Here is a 20,982-nt window from a genome sequence, read left to right on the forward strand (position 1 = left end):
GCCAGAGACACACAACTCAGTTTGTTTAAAATATTTTGAAATAAAGGAATTCTACTAAATTTGAGTCTTGTTTGGAAGTTTTTAAATTTGTAAGGACATGGTCCTGGTTAAGCAGTGCTAGATGTCATTGTTTGAGAAGATGTGGTTGGACCAGATGATCTCCAGTGTTCTCTTTCAACCTTAACCATTCTGTTCCCCGCCCTGATCTGCCCGTGTGAGTCCACATCAGGAATATCCAGTTCTGGGCCCCTCAATTCAAGAAGGATGGGAAACTGCTTGAGTGAGTCCAGCACAAAGATGACTAAGGGTGTGGAGCACCTCCCTTATGGGGAAAGGCTTAGCTTTTTAGCTTGGAAGAGACTGAGGGGTGACCTCATAAATGCTTATAAATATGTAAAGGGTGTGTGTCAGGAGGATGGAACCAGACTCTTCTCGGTGACACCCAATGATAGGACAAGGAGTAATGGGTGCAAGATGGAACATAGGAGGTTCAACATAAACAGGAGAGAAAAAGCATATTCAGAGTAAGGGTAACAGAACACTGGAACAGGCTGCTCAAAGAGGTTGTGCTGTCTCCTTCTCTGGAGACATTCAAAACTGACCTGGACACATTCCTGTGTGTGGTGATCTAGGTGTTTCTGCTCTGGCTGGCAACTGGACTAGATGATCTTATGAGGTCCCATCCAATCCCTGACATTCTGTGATACTGTGACACATTCTAATTCTGTAATTCTGCAAACTGAAGTGACATTCTTCTTAAGAAGTTAGGATATCACTGAGCTTGAAACTCAGCATATATGTCTAAACTAAGTAGTAAATAGGTGTCTATTAGTTTGTGGAACTGAGTGAGTAGATGGAGCTGTATGATGGTTTCATCCTAAAACATGATAAGAGCACAGACCATGCCCAATCAGATAAATCTTCGCATCTGGAGGAAAATATTCATATATGAACAAGGATTGGATCTCTGTATGTTCCACAAGATTGTTTAGATGCCATGCTAACTGGATAACTTTCCTTGAAGGCATCTCTGTCGATAAAACATGACTGACTTTTAAGAAAAGTCAGCTGAATTAGCTGGACTGGAACAGCCTTTCATAATACCAAAACGTTCCAAGGAGCAGACAGATGTTATTGAGTTCATAGTCAATATCCTTTTTATCCCTTTTATTTAATCGTTTTGAATTTCAGATAAGCTATCTTGAATTGCCAAAATCTAAACACAGTGCAACTGACCTTGAATCACTTTGGCTCCTAGAGCTTGATTCTGCAAGTATTTCAAAGTCAGATGTTTTCTGGTAGAGATAGAGGAGATACTTGGCTTCTTTTGAACATTTAATAAAAGGTAGTATGGCATACTATTATGTTCATTCCACTACAAGCAGTACAAAGTCACTGGTTGTAGCAGAAATAAAATGGGATTTTCTGCATGAGTGTCAGATGCATAGCTTAAGAGATGGAAATGAAAATCTCCTCCTCTATCACATCAGCCTCTTAAGCAGCACTTTTGTTATAAAAAAAAAAGTTAATTTTAGTGCTATCACTGCTGGAATCCTCTCCCTGCTGTTGTTACATCGCTTTAATTTAACATCCTCTTTATATCAGTGGAACTCTGGGGTATATAAGGGAAAGATGATAGCATAAATTGTGTTCATCCTGTTCAAGAGATCTGTACTTTTATCTTGTTTAACCAGGCTTAGTTCAACACATGTCATAAAAAAATCCCCTCACCTGATCATCCAGAAGATGCTAGGGGAGATTTTTCAACATGACATGGCTAATAATATGAAACAGACTTTTTCTCCCTCTGTTATCAAAGTGCATCAGTAGTGTGACCATTAAAATGTGACTGATGTAAAAGTGTTACTATTTAAAATATCTGTAACTATGTAAATATTCTTGGAACCCAAATGAGTCCACTGACCTACAATAGTCTAAGGTAAGTACCGGGTTTCAAGATGCTACTTCTTCATCCACTACAGTGTGTTGCTCTACAACGACAAACATACAAATATCATTTTTAAAAGCTAATTATTTCAAAAGGTAGAAAATGATCGTATTTTATTTTATTCTGAAACATATTAAAACAAAAGCAAAATTATTAAGAAATCAAACTTGTATTTACAAACTCAAGTGAGAAAGCTAATATAACTCACAGTAACTTTTAACAGTAGAGTACTGAAAATATGGTCCCTGGATGAAATATTTAAAGCCAAAAGAAGAACAAATAAATGAATGTGGAGGATGGGGAAATAGAGAGGAATGTATTAATTTGTATTCAGGATGTAAACTTAGCATTCCATTTTTGGACCATTAGATTCAGTGATTATCTTTCCACACTGACTCAGGGAAGGAAAAAAGAAAATAAAAAAATCAGTCAATGACAACATACTTAGTTCATTCAGCTACAATATCTTCAACTCTATCTATGATAACTAAACAAGTGAATCTTTTCTGACAAGCACAGAGCAGACCTGTGAAAACACTCATTTTCAGCACTCCATTTTATCTGTAATTCCCCAGCAATCATTAACTCAACCAGCTTTCACGCCATTCACTTTTCTCTGCTTCTTCCAGTCCCCTAAAAGAAAGCATGGTTGTCTAGGGATTATGGGAACAAATTACTTAGACAAGAGTAAGTAAAGTTTTTAAAAATATTTTCAAAATACTTGACTTTGTTGTTGTTGTTTGTTTGATGCATTCTGAATGTTTTTCTCTATTTTTTTTTCTTAAACAAAACCAAACCAAGCAAACAACAACAACAACAACAAAAAAGAAGATGAAACCTCCTGTGCCATTTTGGTTCTGTAACCAAAATTAATAGTCAAATATACTGGCAAAAAAATGCTAGTCATGAGGATTTTCTTTTCCATAATAATTCAAATAAATTATGTTCATTGGTAACTTGTACCTAGACACCCCCAATGCAAAGATTAATTAGAAAGGCAATAATTTCATAAACTATATTTGTTTAGTTAATATAGAATGTTTCACAACACTCTTATATTTATCCTTTAGTAATTAAAGAAAAATAAACAAATTAACAACAGATGTATGTGCACAAGTACGGATTATAAAGCTTGGATATCAAGAAATCTGATTTCACACAATTGCATTTACATGTATTGAATTTAAAAATAATTTAAAAAGGAAGTTGCTATGAATTCGTGGAAGCTACAAAGTACAATACCTTGAAAATCATACCTGTCATTGTGTTTTTCACGTGCTCTCCCATGTTTCCCTTTTTCTGTTTCAAGTAATTTATGTTTCAAATTTATGGCTATGGCAGAAGTTTTTATTTGATAGTTAACTTTTTTAAGATATTATCTAGAGAACCCATAGTGTACATTCAATCAGGCTATTGGCATGGAAAGGTGTTACATATCTAGGCTTGATAACAAGTTGCACTGTTTTAGTTAGATTTTCTAAAACCTAGAGACATCTCAATACCTAAGAGAACTCTGGAGTCAGCAGATACCTAAAGCATATGTTTTGGTTTTTAAATGTGTTTATGGATTTCATCATCATATATGTTTTGGCTTGTTTCTCAGTGTTCAGTTAGAACAATCTGTTTCTTGGGACAGAATTCCAAATATGCAGTTGTTATGGCTTAGTATTCACTTCATGGTTTTATTCCAGAGGACAGTACAAATAAACCTCTGATACCACGAAAGTTGCCTCAGGCATAGAGGAAGCAATCAGGAGTATATGCAAGATGCTCTTTACAAATCTAAGAAAAAGCAAAAATAACTGAGCTAAGATGTTTATGTGAACTCATTTCTCAAAATCACTTGTGCATACAGATAACATATTTAGTAGTTATAGCATGTTTTTTATCCTCATGTCTATATGCTAATATATAAATATATATTTAGCATGTCTATAAACTGCTCTGAAAATGGCTGTTTTGAGATAAACAGACCAAAAGTGAAAAATGAGTATTTGTTTCAGAAATACCATACTGAAATCCATCTAAATAATCAAAATTGAGGTTTACCTTCAACAAATTTTTGTTATTCCTGAGCTAATATTATCACTGTTTAGTTAACACTTTTTTCTAGTAAAATATAGATGTTAAAAAAAAAAAAGAAAAAAAAATTCCCAATATTCAGAAATTGTATGTTATATATTCCTGTTTTTATCATTTCAGAAATTCAAAGCGTAGTGTTCAAATAGTTATAAATTCCAAAAAGAAAAAAAATAAATAACACTTATGCATAGCTTTTTTTTTTTTTTGTTTGTTTGTTTTGCACATCAGCATTTGAACAGATCTGTTCACTATTTTGCTCTGAGCTGATAGAAACTGGAGCTTAAATTTGCACCATCTTGTTAATCATTTAAATAAGCTTTCAAAGCTGAGAGTTAAGATTCCATTTTCGTTGTAATAAATGAGGAAACGACAGCAGCTTCATATGATGTTCTATTTAATTTAATGTGAAATTGCACTTCAGAGGTTTAATTTTTTTGTTTGTTTGTTTATGTTAGAGGCTATTAAAGATATCTAACATGTTTGTTTGTACCTCTAAATTAGATACAACATGTAAGTGCATAAATCTTGAATACAACTTGAAATCAGACTGTTGGAAGAGTTCATCTCATCTAAAAGCAGCCATTTAATTTAAGCATCTAAATTCTGTTGTTTTTTGTTTGTTTGTTTGTTTGTTTTCCACCTAGGATGACATAAAATGTTATTTTATTACTAAAATTCCAATCTTATCTCAGTTGAAGTTTAGATTGATGAATCAGAGAAGGAATTCCACAATACCTCTCATAAGTACTGAGATCAGCAAAATGAATGTGGAGAGAACATTTTCAGATGCTTGAAAGCCTCTTAAAGTATAAGGGACTCAAAGGATTCAGAATTTTAGAGAATTTGGATTCAGTGTGTGTATCCACAGTATTCAGATTCAATCTAGATTCAGATGTTCTGCATATTCCACTAAGTAATGATTAGATCTTAATTGGCTACAAGCTGTTTTAAATAATTGCTTCATGTGAAATTGCTGATGTACAAATATGCTTATTTTAGCTGAATTCCTACCTTGAATAACTGTGACCCAGATTCCATGAGGGACATCATCTAATAGGAACAATCCAAACACACTTAGTATTTATAAATATCACTTAAACAAAACAAACTTCAGTGATAACTGATGCTTTTTGAGAACACAAATCTGTATTTTCTCAGCATCTATATTTTGAATAATAGTCTTATGACAGATGTTTCCTAGCGTAACTTACTATAATATGTTTCTACTCACATTTTATAAAGCCCAAGAAAATTCTGAAGTTTTATAGGCTGCTCCTGGAAGAAAATAGGTGTCCTGTATTGAGCCAAATAGTGTGGATTTCATCTTAACTAAATAGCTAAATGTCTGTGGGTTCTGATTATTTGTTTGATTAGCTGATTTAAATCTGATTCCTATCTCTTATAAAAGGAGAAGCCTAGATGAGTTTTTGGATCTGGCTTTGAGTATAATCTCTTTTCTCTATTTTATAACTGGCATTAGACTTTTGTCTTCCACTGAAATTTCATTTACTGAGAAGAACAGTATACACAGATAAAGAAAAAAAGGAACAAGTGTAATAGAATTTGTAGTATACAATACTTATCTTTGTAACTTCTTTTTCTATTCTGTGATGGTTTCTGTCTTTTCCCACTGTAGAAAAGAGATAGGCAAGTGTCTATGCCTCAAGCTGGTAACAAATGTCTTTTAAGGGGGGGGGGGGGGGGACAAGAAACAAAAAGACTGGTGTTTAGATCTCACAAGACTTGTCCTTCAACTGAATGTTCATTAGTATGTGGCAGGTCTAGTACTGGACATATCTCAAAAGACAACCTCTGTGCTGCAGTGAGGGTGAGTCAGTGTAACACAGGGTACTGCACTATGAATTTCTTTCCTTCTTTAGTTAATGTCTAACCTACCAAAGATCTATGCCATTGTATACATTTCTAGACTTGTTACTAGTCCAAAAGGTACTAAGAAGTTGAACACAGCTGAAATAATAACAGACATGCAATAATTTTGACTAGTAAAGATTTATGTATGCAGTGTGAATGAGTAAAATTGGAAAAGGCATAAGTTGCTCTGCCTACATGTTTGTTGTTATACTGTTAGACATTCACATATTGCTGATGGATAAGGTGTACTTCAGGATTCCTATTTTAAAGCACAGGCTGATAATTTGAACAAATAATTTAAAGTTACTTTTTTGGACATGAATCCAGCAGATTTCAAATAGATGTAATCAGAGTAGATTTATATAGTGACTTTTTAGATTTATTATGTAACAAGGCAGGGAAAGAAAATGTCATTTAATGAAATAAATTTACATATGCTCCAAAGAATATATGGTGACTTGGAGTTCTTGCCCAAAGAGGTAGCTCTTCAGGTCTCCAGCTACACAGAGTGCCTGAGCCTGTTGCTACTGGTAAATTGCAACAGGGATACCACCTGCATAAGATGTTAACAGGTGGATGGTCTTTGAAAGGTGCTTGTGGAGCTCACAGAGGAAGTGGAGAATTTAAGGATTATTAAGGAGAGTGAGCAGGAGATAGCTTGATGGAGTAACTCCCTGCAATACCTGCAAGAAGGACACCGGGTTGATATGAACCAAATGCTGCTGGATGCCCTCTCCTGTCATAATAGGGCAGAGGGAGAGGATTTAAGAGGTGATGAAGAGTGGAAACAGGGACCTTGGCATAGAAGGCAGACTCCTTCCCTGCCTATGTTGGTTTTTGAGGTTCCCCTCTGTAATAGGTTTGATGTTCTGGAACTTGAGGGAGAGGTGAGTGAGGATGTGATGGAAGGTCCACCTGGGAGGTTGTCTAGGGCAAGGTGGTAGACTCCATACCTCAAGACTGCCTCTGCTAAGCAGGAAAGAAGGATATTTGTTGTAGGTAACTCTCTTCTGACAGGAAGAAAGTCAGCTGCACCCCACCTGTAGGGAAGTGTGGTGCTTCCCTGGGGCCTGGGTCAGGGATATTACTAAAAAACAAAAACAAGCAAACAAAAAACCTAATAAATATCCTTTACTGACAGTTCAGGCTGGTAGCAATTATGCTACTGAGAGAAGCCTGAGTGCTATCAAAAGGGACATTTGGACACTGTAGTGGTTAGTTAATGGAGCAGAAGTACTGGTAGTGTTTTTCTCTATCCTTCCAGTGGTAGGATAGTGAGAGGACCAGAAAAACCCATCTCATAAATACATGGCTAAAAGGCTGGTGCAATTGCAGGAATTCTGTGTTGTTTTTTACCCATGGAGTGGTGTACTCAGTCCTTGGCCTGATGTTTGCAGATGAGTCTCACCTGTCTCAATGGGGAAAACAGATACTATCCCAGGAACTGACAGGGCTTGTTGAAAGGGTGTTAAAGTATGGAAAAGGAAGGGATTAAACAAGACTTTCTAGAGATGAACCTGGGGGAATGACGGTGGAGCTAGGGATGAAGTAAATGACTCAGCTGAAGAGCAGCTAGACCAATGCATGCAGCGTGGGCAACAAAAGGGAGGAGCTGGAAGTCATTCTGTAGTAAGAAACCTATGACTTAGTTGCCATTACAGAAGCATGGTGAGATTGCTTTCATGACTGGAGTGCTGCAATGGATGGTTATAAGCTCTTCAGAGCGGGTAGGCAAGGAAGGAGTGTGGAGTGGCATGGTACTCTGTGTTAGTGTTTTGATGTTGTTCAGCTTGAGGATTGGAATGATAATGTCGAGAATACATGTGTAAGGACCAGCGGAAAGCCAACAGGGTGGAGATTTTGGTGGGGGTCGTTTGTAGACCGCCTAACCATGATGAAGGACATGAGGTGTTCAATAAGCAACTGACAGACCTTGTTCTGATGGGAGACTTCAACTTCCTTGATATACACCAGAAATGTAATACCATGCAGAATAAATTGCCTAGAAGGTTTCTGGATTGTGCAGAGGATAGCTTCCTAAATGAGCTGGTAAAAGAAACAGTCAGATGAGGTGCCCTGCTGGACTTGCTTTTCAAAAACAGAGAAGGACTGGTGGGAGATATAAAGGAGCTGTCTTGAACAGGGTGACCATATGGTAGAGTTCTTGATGCTTGGTGAACTCAGGAGGAGGATCAACAAAACTGCCACCTTGGACTTCTGGAGGGAGGAATTTGAACTGTTCAGGACACTGTTAGGGAGGGTCCCTTGGCATTCAGTCCTGACTCACAAAGGGGACCCTGAAAGCTAGACACTCCTTAAGAAAGAAGGAAGTCTTAAAGGCACAGGAGCAGGCTGAACCTCTGAGCCATTAGATGAGCTGCTGGGGAAGAAGACCAGCATGGATAAACAGGGAACTTTTTCTAAGAGTCCAGGAAAAAGACAGAAACTTCCTTCTGTGGAAGAAGGGATGGGCAACTCGAGGTGAATACAAAGCAGTTTTTAGGACGTGCAGGGACAAAATTAGAAAGGCAGAAGCCCAGCTTGAAATGAACTTCTTTGGGAGAACAAAAACAAAGAAACAAACAAAAACAGAAAACAAAACAAAATTTAAAAAAAAAAAAAAGAAAGAAAGAAAAAAGAACACCTACAACTTTTTTACAATTATATTAACAGTAAGAGGAGGGCTATGGAGAATCTCCAACCCTTACTGCATACAGCAGGAAATGTTACCACTGAGGATAAGGGAAAGGGTGAGGTTGTCAAAGTCTGTCTTTAAAAGTCAGATCAATTATCCTCATGATCCCCATGATCTGTAAGTCTGAGATATAGAGCAGAATTCAGGTGGAAGCAGTTAGAGATCTACTACTCCACCTGGACTCTTGCAAGTACAGGGGGCCAGACAGGATTGACTTGAGGGTGGTGAGAGAGATGGTGGAGGAGATATCCAAGACACTTTCTACCATCTGTCAACATTCCTGGTCAACTGGAATGGTCCCAGAGGATGTGGCTCTGGGCAGCCTGGTTTAGTGGTTGGCAACCCTGCACGTAGCATGGGTAATGAAACTAGGTGATCACTGTGGTCCTTTTTCAGCCCAGACCATTTTATGATTCAGTGATTCTATGATTGGAGGCTTGTCAATGTGACTCCTATCTTCAAGAAGGTTTGTAAGTAGGATATGGAGAACTACAAGCCTGCCAGCCTGGGTGTCAGGAAAAGTTATGGAGCAGATCATCTTGAGAGAGATCACACAACATGTGCAGGGCAGCCAGGGGATCAGGCCCAGCCAGTATGGGCTCATAAATACAGGTCCTGTTTAACTAACCTAATTTCATTATATGATTGAGTGATCCACCTGAATAAAATAATACACCTTCCTCTGGAGAGATGATCTTTATGGGAAATGTTTTTAAATTGTGCTGATTTTTAATTGTAGGCAGTATTATTTCAAGTTTATACCTGTTGTAATATCTCCCTCTTTTCCATTTAGGCATTAATTCTATCTGTCTATGCATATATGTAAACACTAATATTTTGGAATTTTATTTACTTTCTAACTCTGTTATAATTTATTGTACAATGTTCTACACATCTTTTAGATAGAAAGTAGTATTTAGTTCTCTACAGTGTCCTCAGTGTATCCAAATTCAGGATATGCTATGATTTCCATTACCTTGTCAGTAATACTTTCTTGTGATTAGTGTGTACATTTAGCCCTTAGTACTCTGTGAAGTACTTTTGTTTCCATAAACTGAAATATTATTATTCCTCTGCTTCAATCTTTTACCTGTATTTCTGGTTATCTGCTTATTTGCTAATAAATTAATTATGACTCTTTGACACTTTGTATGGGGAAGGTCGATAAAACTGACTATCTTAAGGATTTGAAATATAGCTTACAGAACTACCATCCTCAGTTGTTCTCTGCTGTTCTCCAGAGTTTTGAAGTCATCCACAGCATTCTACAGAAGTATTTTCAGCTATCTCAGCCAGTTAGAAGAATTATTTGCCTGCCTACTCTTATACTTATCAGTCATATTGTCACATTTCTCTACAAAGTTTTTCTCTGAAAAATAGGTATATTGCTCTCTCATTCCTACTGGGATACAAACTGTCAGCCTGAATCATAAACTCTGCATTCTTCATTCTGATTTCACTGGTCCTTCACCAAACAGTGAATGTTTGTATTACTACAGAATTTACTCTTTTTTTGTTTTTTTTTTCCTAACATGGACAGAATCTCTTTTGGGCATGAAATCATTTATATAATGATAAAGCCCATTTTTTGGATAAACATCACAAAAAAATATGTTTCAATTGTTTTTAAAAATTCTGTAGTCCAACATTAGATATGCAGTTATGCTGTGCATGTACTTTGAAATAATATATTTTTCTGACTCAGAACTTAAACTCTATGGTAACTTGACAGTCTGAAGAAGAAAAGGTATAAGGAGAAATCAAAGTCGGTCTGATTTCTGACAATCTCAAAATTAATGAATAGAAGAACAGCATCTCCAAAATCAGATCTTGAATAATTTTGCTTTCCCTTTTCCACCCTGCTCAGTCTGCATCTGAGTAAAGCTCAGAGACAGCTTCCCCTTCCCTTTGGTTCATTTTTCACAGTCAAGCATTATGTTATATGGTGTAGGATGTCCCTTTGGCCAATTAAAGTAAGCTGATCTGGTTCTGTCTACTAGTGTAGACACACTAGAGCAGTGTGGAAAAAAGAGAAATCTCTGAAGAGATGCAAGAACCACTCAGTGAGAGCCAAATAAATGGTTTGTTATCAACATTTTTATCCACAAAACCAAAACCACAGTGCTACAAAGGCCATTATGAAGATAGTTAATTCCATCCAAGCCTTACACGGCATGTACATAAATACTTCTTTTGAAAACAAGAAAGCAATTTAGCTATGGAATATTATTGTAGAGAAAGTGTTATTTCAGTTCTTATATTTTCAGTAACTTTATTCCTCTCACCTCTGTATCTCTGAAAAGAATTACAACTGTTGTTGTAGTGTAAGACAAGTGACCTATATTTTTTTAACCAAATTTTACCTCCCAACTTAAAGTGAATTTCTCAGTGGCATGGTCACACTCAGACTTATTCATTTATTTCTTTATGTAAACTACTCTACAATGTATTCTTACAATTAGGCTTGAGAACATAGAATGACTGAGGATGAGAGAGATCTTTGGGTCCTACTGGCCCAATCCCTTTAATCAGTCAGAGACACCCAGAGCAGGTTCCCCAAAACCATATCCAGTCAACATCTGAAAATCTTCAAGGAGACCCCACAACTCCTCTGGGCAATCTGTGCAAGCACTCTGTTACTCTCCCAGTAAAGTGCTTTCTGATACTTAGATGAAACCTCTTGTATTTCTATTTGTTCCCATTGTATTGTTTCTTTGGCAATGCTGAATAAAGCTTGTCTCCATTCTCTCTGCACCCTTCTGTAGTGCTTTCATCATCTTCATGATCCTTCATTGGACTCTCTTCAGTATGCTCATATTTCTCTTGTACTGAGGAGCCCAGAACTGTACACATTACTCCAAAAGTGGTCTCACCAGTGCCGAGTGGCATTCACCTGGTATTGACACATTCCTTTAAATGCAGCCAAATATACTATTATCCTTTTGGGACAAGGGTTTCTGTTGAGTCCAAGCAGGTGTCCACTAGGACTCTGAGTTCTTTTCTGTAAAATTGCTTTCTGGTTGAGTGTCCCCCACATGTACTGGTGCTGGATTTATTCTACACCAAATGCAGGACTTTGCAGTTCTCCTTGTTAAACTTCATAAAGTTCCTTTCAACCTATTTCTGCATCCTGCTCAGGCCCTTCTGGATGACAATACACTGATCTGGTGTATTAGCTATTCCCCCTAGTTTTGTGCCATCTGCAAACTTTCTGAGAGTGCTGTTTACCCCATCACTCTGATGATTAATGAAGATCTTAAACAGGTGTGGACACACGTTAATCTCTTTGGTGTGCTAGTTACTGGCCTCTAGTTAGACTTTGAGACAGTGATCTTGCTATCACCTGATTTTCAATCTGCCCATCTCTTTTTCCATCCAACATACAGCATTTTTATTTAGTGTACTCTCAGAAGTAACACAATTTGTAGTCTAGAAAAATACTTCAGAACTAAAGCCATGTAAAATCATTTCCATATTTTGAGTTAAAGGTGTTGCTATATGTATTTATGTTATTTTCAAGTCTCAAATTTGTTTATTCATTTATTTGTTTGCTTTAAAGTATGTAATCCAAAAGCTATTACCACAGAAGACATATGCTATTGCATATAAAAAGCATTTTTTAAAAAAGTTTTAAAACAGGAATCAATGATTTATATATTTCCCATACTACATGAAATAAAATTATTAGGTGTGTAAAGTATATTTTTTAATGTATGAATGATTGAAAAAATGCAGGAAAATAATAATCTTCTACCATGAAATGAAAAAAGATCTGAAGATAGAAATTATGCTGTCTAGTATGAAATATTTTTGTGAGGAAGAGCAAAATCTTCAAACAAGAACAAACTGGTATTGGACTGTTATATATATATATATATATATATATATATATATATATATATATATATATAAACAGCATGAATAGTCAGATACGACAAAAGAGCATATCAAGTTGCTCAAAATTTTATCAGTGTGGGACTTGAAAAGTTTTCCAGGATGAGGAACACAAGGAATCTGTAGACAACCTGTTCTACTGCTTGATTATCCTAATAGGGAAAACAGTTTTCTTCACCTTGTTCTTAGAAATCCTTCTCTTTGTCTTTTCTCTCATAAAAATATGCACAGTGATCATTAAATCTGTAGATGCCAATTTTTCAGTAATTAAATTAGTTTTCATGGGCTATTGCTGTTACTCTGCCACTCTACAAACTTCTTCCTTCTAATAAATTTCAACACAATTAATAAGAAAATAAGAGATATTCACAGAAAATGCAACTTAATTATAGGAGCTGAAACTGAAAGTAGGTGTTCTCAGAGGAGATAAATACGATGTTAGGAGTAAATTTATCTCTTAATATCAATTTTGACTTAAATATATATATATTAAAAACAATACAAAACAAAAACAACAAAACAATAACAACGATAAAAACAGCAACACCTAGATGTCAGTGTGAGATTCTCCTACGAAGTTATTCAATTAATAGTAATATAGAATCATGGAATATCCAGAGGTAAAAGGCACCCACGGGGATCATCAAGTCTAACTCCTGGCTCTACATAGGAATACCCAAAACTGATACCATATACTACTAATGAGATAATTACCTGAAAATATACAGGCGGTGCCATTTTTTATATTATGGAGTATCCTGTCTGGTTTCTATATTAGTATACAAAGGAAACTTTACTGGGATTCAGTTTGTGAAGGCTGAAATCATTACATAATCACTAGCAAGTGACAGCAATGCTTTGAAAAGATGACACATATTAAAGATTATCATTTCAAATTCTGAGTGGAAAAGTTCCTTTTTCTGAAGATAATACTCAGGCAACCTGAGTAAATTTAAATTTTGAACTTGATTGCATGCAAGCACTATTCATTTCATTTACATTATTCTTTTGAATGCTTATTTTTGAGTAGCCTCCATATTCATAAACTTTGCTCTAGATGACAATGATGTTTACTCTTTGGTGCTGTGAGGGAGTTCCAAGTCCTGAGTTATTCTACAAACCTTAATTTCTTCAACCAGACTCATCTGAAATGTATATATGTATACATATTTATTTATTTATTTGCGCATAGGCCCAGGAGATTCAGTTGGCAAAACCTTTGTTCTTGCTTGCACTGTGGAAAGTTTAAGCTTCAGGTCATCTCAAGGAGCAACCCTACTCTTGAAGTTCCTTCTCACTTGAACAGATTCCCCCAGCAGAGGGTAAGTAAGAGAAAAGATTTTAAAAGTTGCAAAAAGCAAGAAAGGAAAGCCTTTTCAAAATTAAAAAAATATATATATATTCTCTTTTAAAATAAAATAAAATATAAAGATCTTGAGGCATACAATCAGTAGACAGACTGTGTGGGAGTTAGCTATCACTAAGGAAACTGTTTCAGTCATAAGCACATAAGCAAATCATGCCTTCTCAAATAACCTTAGGCTTCTGAAACACCAGAATTAGGATAAAATATATGACTCATATTCTTTGATGAACTCTTAGTTTCCATTCAGCAACAGCTGAATATAAAAGGCATATCCTTGAACCTATAGACTCCTGATGTACACCTTGTAAGGGGCCACATGTGAATTAGTTGTACAGGCTCCCATGGAGATGAATTAATCGACGCAATCACTTGACTCATCTTACCATAAAGTAAACTGCTACTTTAAAACTGAGTACTAGCTCAACTCATTTGCCACATGTAAGTTTCTACTGCAATTTGAAGCTCCTTAAGTTTTCTGGGAAATCTGCATGAGAAATAGCAGAGGACTTATAGGGATTCATGCCCTTCTGAATAAGCAGCTGAAGGGCAGATGGATAGGAAATCTCAAATGGCTGTATATTTACAGAACGGATTGCTTCCTGATCTATATTAGCCACTATGCTGACTTTGAAACCTTAAAATACAATACAGTTCAGACATAAATTTAATGATCCTCTTGATATCCAATTTCCATTCTAAAAATTCATAGATATCTAGAGTCTTGTGCCACACCTGATACTTCAGGTAGAAATCTCAGTAGATCAGTGCCTCTTAAGGGATTTACATTTAGACAACTTGTTTACAGGTAGAAGAAAGCAGGTAGTTATTTTGTACTGTTAGGAAATGAGCCTTCTCCTTATGTCTAGGTAAGGTGAGTCCCTTTATATAGCATGTTGAGTATGTCAAACACACTAGTAGTAACATGCTAACAGAATTGACTACTTAGTCTTATGTAACGGTTCCACAAAACAGATGATACATAAGTACAGTGCATTTCTCACAGATGAACAGATGGGAAGTAGGAAGACTGGTGGAATGCGATTCAGTTCACAACAACACCATATTGGATATTCTCATATTCCTTAACTTTATTTTGATCTATGAGGCCAAAAGCCCAGGAACTCTGAATCTTTCTGTACATCCCATTATAAACATAAGGAATAAATACGGCAAAACTGGGACAGCACTTAGGGAAAAAACATGAAGATTTTGTTTATACATGAAAAGTGTACTACAGCTATATCTAATACATTAAGTTAATAATTAATCACCATTATATTAAATTATATATATACATAGGCCACTATGTCATATTCTTGATACAGTAAGTTTAATGGCTGCAAATTAAAGTCGTCATTATTAATTCTTAACTATATTTTAACTTATGGCAAAGATTTGTTGTTGTTTTTTTTGTTTTTGCTTTGCTGTTGTTTATTTGTTTTAATGCTAAAGCCAAGAAAATTGAATGTTTGTGTTTCAAACAGGATCACATTCAACTTTGTTTTTCCCAACACCTGGATTTTCCTAATTTTATAAATAAAATACGCAGGACAAAATTCATTCTGATTGTATTCTCCACATTGAACTACAACTGTGTAATCATGTCTTGATCAGCAGTAGTCAAAATCCTGTTCCCCCTGCACCTGAGCGTATGGTACCTGTCACACCTTGACCTGAAAGCTGATGATGTACATAAGTTCTGCACAAAACATATGTATGTATCTCTGTCTATGTTTATGCCATAGAACCAAAATTTTTCTCCACCCACTGTACACATTACACCTAGCAAGTGTATATTCTAATTTATGTCCCTGAGTTACGTTTTTATGATGACCTCACTCTAAATTCCTATGACATAAGGAAGGTATCAGATGGCACTTCTCTTGCAGGTGGTTACATTAAATCTCTATTGGCTATCAAACTGACTTATTGTAACTGTTTTAAATAAAGATAGAAAACTGAGTTTCTATTAAATAGGCTTCTGGAATTTGAAATAACCTGGTATCCAATTACCATCATAAAAGATCTCTCTGCAGTCTGCTGGATACTTGCTGGCCCATACAGGTGATTTGCAGATGCATATGAAATAAAATTGTAGGCAGTGGAAGTAGGGATATGAGGCCTTGTAAGTACAGAGGCATCACCCAGAAGCATAGGATTTGCATCAGGAAAGCCAAGGCACAAGTCAAACTGAACTTCTCAGGGACGTGAAGTATAGTAAAAAGGCATTCTATAGATACTTTAGTCAGAAAAGTACCATTAAGTTAGTGTTCTACCTCTGATAAGCAAATGGCAGTTCTTATGACAACAGAGAAAGCTGAAGTATTCAATTTTTTATTATTTTTTTTAAATATTTTCAGGGTTTTTTTTCCTCAGTCTCCACTGGCAGTCACTGTGTCATATCTATATGACATAGGGTATTTTAGTGAACCGATAGATATTTTCAAAAATATTATTTGTATGTACAGCGTACACATTCTGAATGGTATATCACAGCTACCATTAAGACATGTAGAATGTTTCAGTGATTTTCTAATGGGAAAACATTTTCTGTTCTTGATCTCTTTTAACTTCCACTGGCATTTCTTTGCCTTGGGTGCAACCTGTCAAAAGAAATTGCTAACACACTTATTAATAGCAATAAGGGTATGCCTAATGTGATTTAATTAGCACAATCTAGTAGACTCAGCCAGTGACTGCTTCAGGAAACTTGTCACTGAATTTTGGTTTGCAACTTTAAAGACAGTGTGGAAGTTATTCAAAAAGTCTAATTAGATTTATTTTTTATTTTTTTTTATTTTTAATTTTATCTTGTTCTGTTTTGAATGCTTATGGATATTTCTATCTTTTGTTTTTCCTTAACTCACAGATTTTGAAAACAGAAACCGAAGTAGAAAACAAAAGAGAGAAACTAATTCCCAGGAAAAGATAGCAATAAGTGGAAATATTTTATCAGATTAAAATTTTAATTGTTGATTATATATTTTGCACAGTCTCTTAAAACTTGTTTGCATTGAATGGGGCAAAGCTTAACTATTTGCCAGTACTGTCTGCTTTAGTAGCTCACTCATCCACTTTACTCACACATGAGTATCATTATCAAATATGTTCACTAAGTCTCCACAAATATTTTTTCTGTAAACCCCTACACGTTAAGTGTGATGAGTTCTCAAACCTATGTCACCAAATATAAGTGATAAAATATAAATCTCTTTCACTTTTTAATAGTGTAGAGAAAGTTACAAATAGCAACAACAAAAATGGAAATTTGGTGTCATACATGTAATTTTCCATACAACTGATAGCTGAAGGATAGGAAAAATTAAAATGTGCATCCATTTTTTTAATTACAAAAAACAAATAAACCAAAAAACTAGTTAACATCTGTTGTCATTTGTGTCTCAGAGATTCTGTTCAGAAACAGAAAGGCTGTTTCAGAAGCTACTAGAGTTCTCTTAAAAGTTATTACTATGAAAACACCTTCTCTCTTGTGATACTTTAAGTGCTAAATATGAGATCAAATTGAGGTGTTAATGTAATAGTAATGAATTTACAATAGTACATGCTTTAATATGCTTATCAGAATAGAGAAATAATTAATAAATATATTATTATATATTTTAATAATAATAAATATATTATTATATATTATAAATAGAGCCAAACTGTATTTTATTGATTAAGACTCATAGTACTGCTCAGATTTAGCTATTTGTGAGGCTGATTCCTTCTTAGTCATTTTATACTATGTTCTGCAAGATGAGAACTTCATAAAAGATTATTTAAAGGACATTACTTCTGTGCCAGGTTACAAATCCACAGTAATTTTAAGCATCAATATGTTACTTTTTTTATCCTATTGCAATATTTACTCTCAAACAACTATTTTTCAAAACCAATTGCTTCATCATCATCCTTTTCAGCGCAGAAAACACTGAACCAAATTCCAAAGTAGAATGGAAATTGCATTTTTCAACTGAAAAAGGAAAAGCCATGACTGCTTTTGTTAGATGAAAACCGCTAAAAATTTTCAAGCAAGAACAGGGTAAGTGTACTTAGAGTTTAGAAAAAGAATCAAAAAATATTATTTTAAAGTTGGTTGTCTTGATAATAACATATTTAACTGGATTTTAGAGGTGTTTTTGTGACTATTATATCTTTTCTTTGGGTGACCAAGCAATCAAAATGACAAAACAAATTGTTTTGATTAAGTTGCCATCTAAAATCAAAAGTATAAAATAAGACATACATATATATTTGTAAATAATATATTTTTATTTCAAAAGCAGAAATCGTCATAGATAAGTAGTGATTATCTTTTATAAGATTAAAATAGAAATTGATTCATAAGAAAATTAAGTTTTCACAGTTGATAACATATTTTCTCTAATACAGTACATCTTTCTTCCATAGACAATATTTGTTTGATTTTGGCTTTTTAGTGATTATTTTTTTATTTTTATTTTAAACTGCCTGCAACATTTCCGATTTCACAAAGCATCAAAATAGCTGTAGCAAATAAAATTTATTTTCATAACCCGAAGATTCTGTGATTGTTCAGAAGAAAAGTTCATTCTTCTAAATAGAACATTTACATAGACTCAAAAGACCTCAGGGAGACAAAAAGGATGCTTTTGGATGAGTTTCTACTTACTCAGTGATGAGTGAATATTACAGACAAGTTGTGACAAACATTACAAAACATGCAAGCAAATTATCAATGACAAGAGAGAAAGAGCAGATCAGAAATGATGAAAATGAAAAAGGGAAAATGTTTGACAGGGATTCATGTAATATTTAGAAATAGTAGGTGAAAAGGAAATCCCCTCTAGGACTGAATCTGATTTTTATTCAGACAAATATTCCATTTAAATTCACAAAGATTTTACCTGAAAATTATTTTATATTTAGCTTACATATATTAATGTGTCATGTAATGTTACAGCATATTTATTTTCCCTTCTTAATCTAATATAAGGCTGAAACAATAGTTCCTTTTTCTTTTGCATGGGGGGTGGGGGGGATGAAAAAAAAAAAAAAAAGAAAAGAAAAAAAGAAAAAGGGGAACAGCCCTATCTGTGATTTACTAATGATAATGCCAGTTTATAAATGTATACACATGTATATTATCAAAATGGGTAGTATAAATGGAAATGGGAAATGATGCAACTACAGCATCAGTAAAGTCCTGGCATTTGCAGAGAGCTAAGTAATATTTTAGTTAAGACATGTTAATGATGATAGACTGGTACTTTATTCTAAGTCTTATTGTCATTTCGAATACTGCTCTAGTCCATCTGCCACAGTTTACCTTTCAATTGCTCCCTAATTATGTTTATATACTTTTTTTTCTTGTAATTCAGGTAAAAGGTAGCCCAGATATGTTATGCAGTTAACAGCATTGTTGAGTGACCTTTTGAATGGGAAAAAACTTAACTTTTCCATAAATTACAGAATTTGGAGATTGCAGATATTGGGAGATATATATGGTAAAAAACAAAATGAAACTAAATAAACTCAGCGAAGCTGTCATGGTTTAATAATTTTGTAATTTTGCTATCAGTATTCCACATCATAACATCATATAAAGCATGAATAATTTTACTGAATCTGAAACTCACAGAAGAAGACTACATCTCCCAGAGAGCAACACGATAGGTCACGGGACCTGGACTCTATATTAACTCTGTTCGCAGACTAGACTGACGTCTTTCGAGTTCTGGCGTTCAGGGGAGTGTGTGGGAGCTTCAGCCATTCGCCTAGATTCACAGTAGGCCTCTCGGTTACGGACTCATTCTCTCTCCTATTTTGCTTGATTCGTTAGCTCAATTTTCAATTATATTGTATTATTATTGTAGTTATCCTGTGATTTCAGATATAGTATTTAGTAAATAAGTGTGCCTCTTAGATCGTTCCTGCTGTTTTCTTTTCCTAATTAACTTTTTCCTTTCGGCCTAGGGCCCCTCCGGGGCCCATGGCCCCTGTCACGGACGCAGGTGGATTCTTCGTTCAAACCGTGACAGAAGCAAAGTGCCAAAAAGCAGTAGTATTTAATTGAACAGTTTCTTATTGGCTAGTTAGAGTCACAGATATCATTTAGATGAAACCTAAAATTACATTACTATACCTTTCCTTAAGCTAAGGAAACAATTTCTAAAAAATTCCTAACAAATACAGAATTTCCATACAGTTCACAGTTTAGCTGACTCCTACCCAAGAAAATGGGTACTAAGAATTTTTCTAAAATAACGTTTTTTTTCTTGTTTTGTTTTGTTTTGTTTTGTTTTTTGCTTCTTAGTGATTAAAATGGGTTGCTGACCAGAAAAAGCACTCCTACACAGAGGTAGTTAAGAAATAAATTGTGAATTACTAGGGCCTGAAGACACAGTGCACATTTGAGGAGAAGTTTCTGGAAAGATGCTCTGGGATAAGGTATTTGAAGCCAGTAGGGTCACATAGACCCCTATAAGGACAACAGTATGTGGAAAACCCAGGAAGTAAGGACCCTCCTGTCAGATATGCTCTTGAGTAAGCCACATAAGAGCAAGGATACCCCTGAAGTATTGCAGCAGAAGGCAGCACAGAAAAATCTGAAGATTCAAAAATCAGCAGAAACTCAGCAGAAGCCATTGTACACATATCCCCAGCCTTTTATGCCAGTCAACATCTCAATGAAGTAATTCAAACTGTGTCTACAATTAGTTAAATAAGATGAGTTGCGACTACTAAGGGAGAGTTAGATGTTTGGCTTAATCTGATTCTATGGAAGTGGAAGTAAAGAGATTTTATGTAATCATTTAATTATGTTTTATTTTTTATTTTTTTTCTCAATACCCAAGCCACCAATAAGAACTTTGTGCAAAGTGGCAATAAATTAAATTCAATGATAATTCCCGAAGTCTAGAGTGTTTTGAATACAACAGCATTTTGCAGAAATTAATATTTCACAGAATATTTCAGATTTTAGAAATATCCTAATGGAACATCACTGTGTCTTAAGAAGTTGACCTTAAAATATCTTGATTGAAGTAATCCTGTATTCCACTAATTCTCTGTGTGTATGCATTATATTATTCACAATCTAATCTTGATAAGGAAAGTTTAAGTTTAATCTATGATATGGAA

At 35.0% G+C, this 20,982-nt stretch overlaps 1 long non-coding RNA gene across 1 annotated transcript; it reads left to right on the forward strand.

Annotated features, from left to right (window-relative positions):
• Positions 1–360: 360 nt before the first annotated feature.
• LOC107308022 lies at positions 361–20,676 on the forward strand. Its single transcript, XR_001552595.2, has 4 exons — positions 361–524; positions 13,684–13,813; positions 17,781–17,902; positions 20,156–20,676. It is a non-coding gene; the product is annotated as an uncharacterized LOC107308022 (long non-coding RNA).
• Positions 20,677–20,982: the final 306 nt, after the last annotated feature.

This window comes from Coturnix japonica, chromosome 1, assembly GCF_001577835.2.
Source record: "Coturnix japonica isolate 7356 chromosome 1, Coturnix japonica 2.1, whole genome shotgun sequence".
Taxonomy (NCBI): Eukaryota; Metazoa; Chordata; class Aves; order Galliformes; family Phasianidae; genus Coturnix; species Coturnix japonica.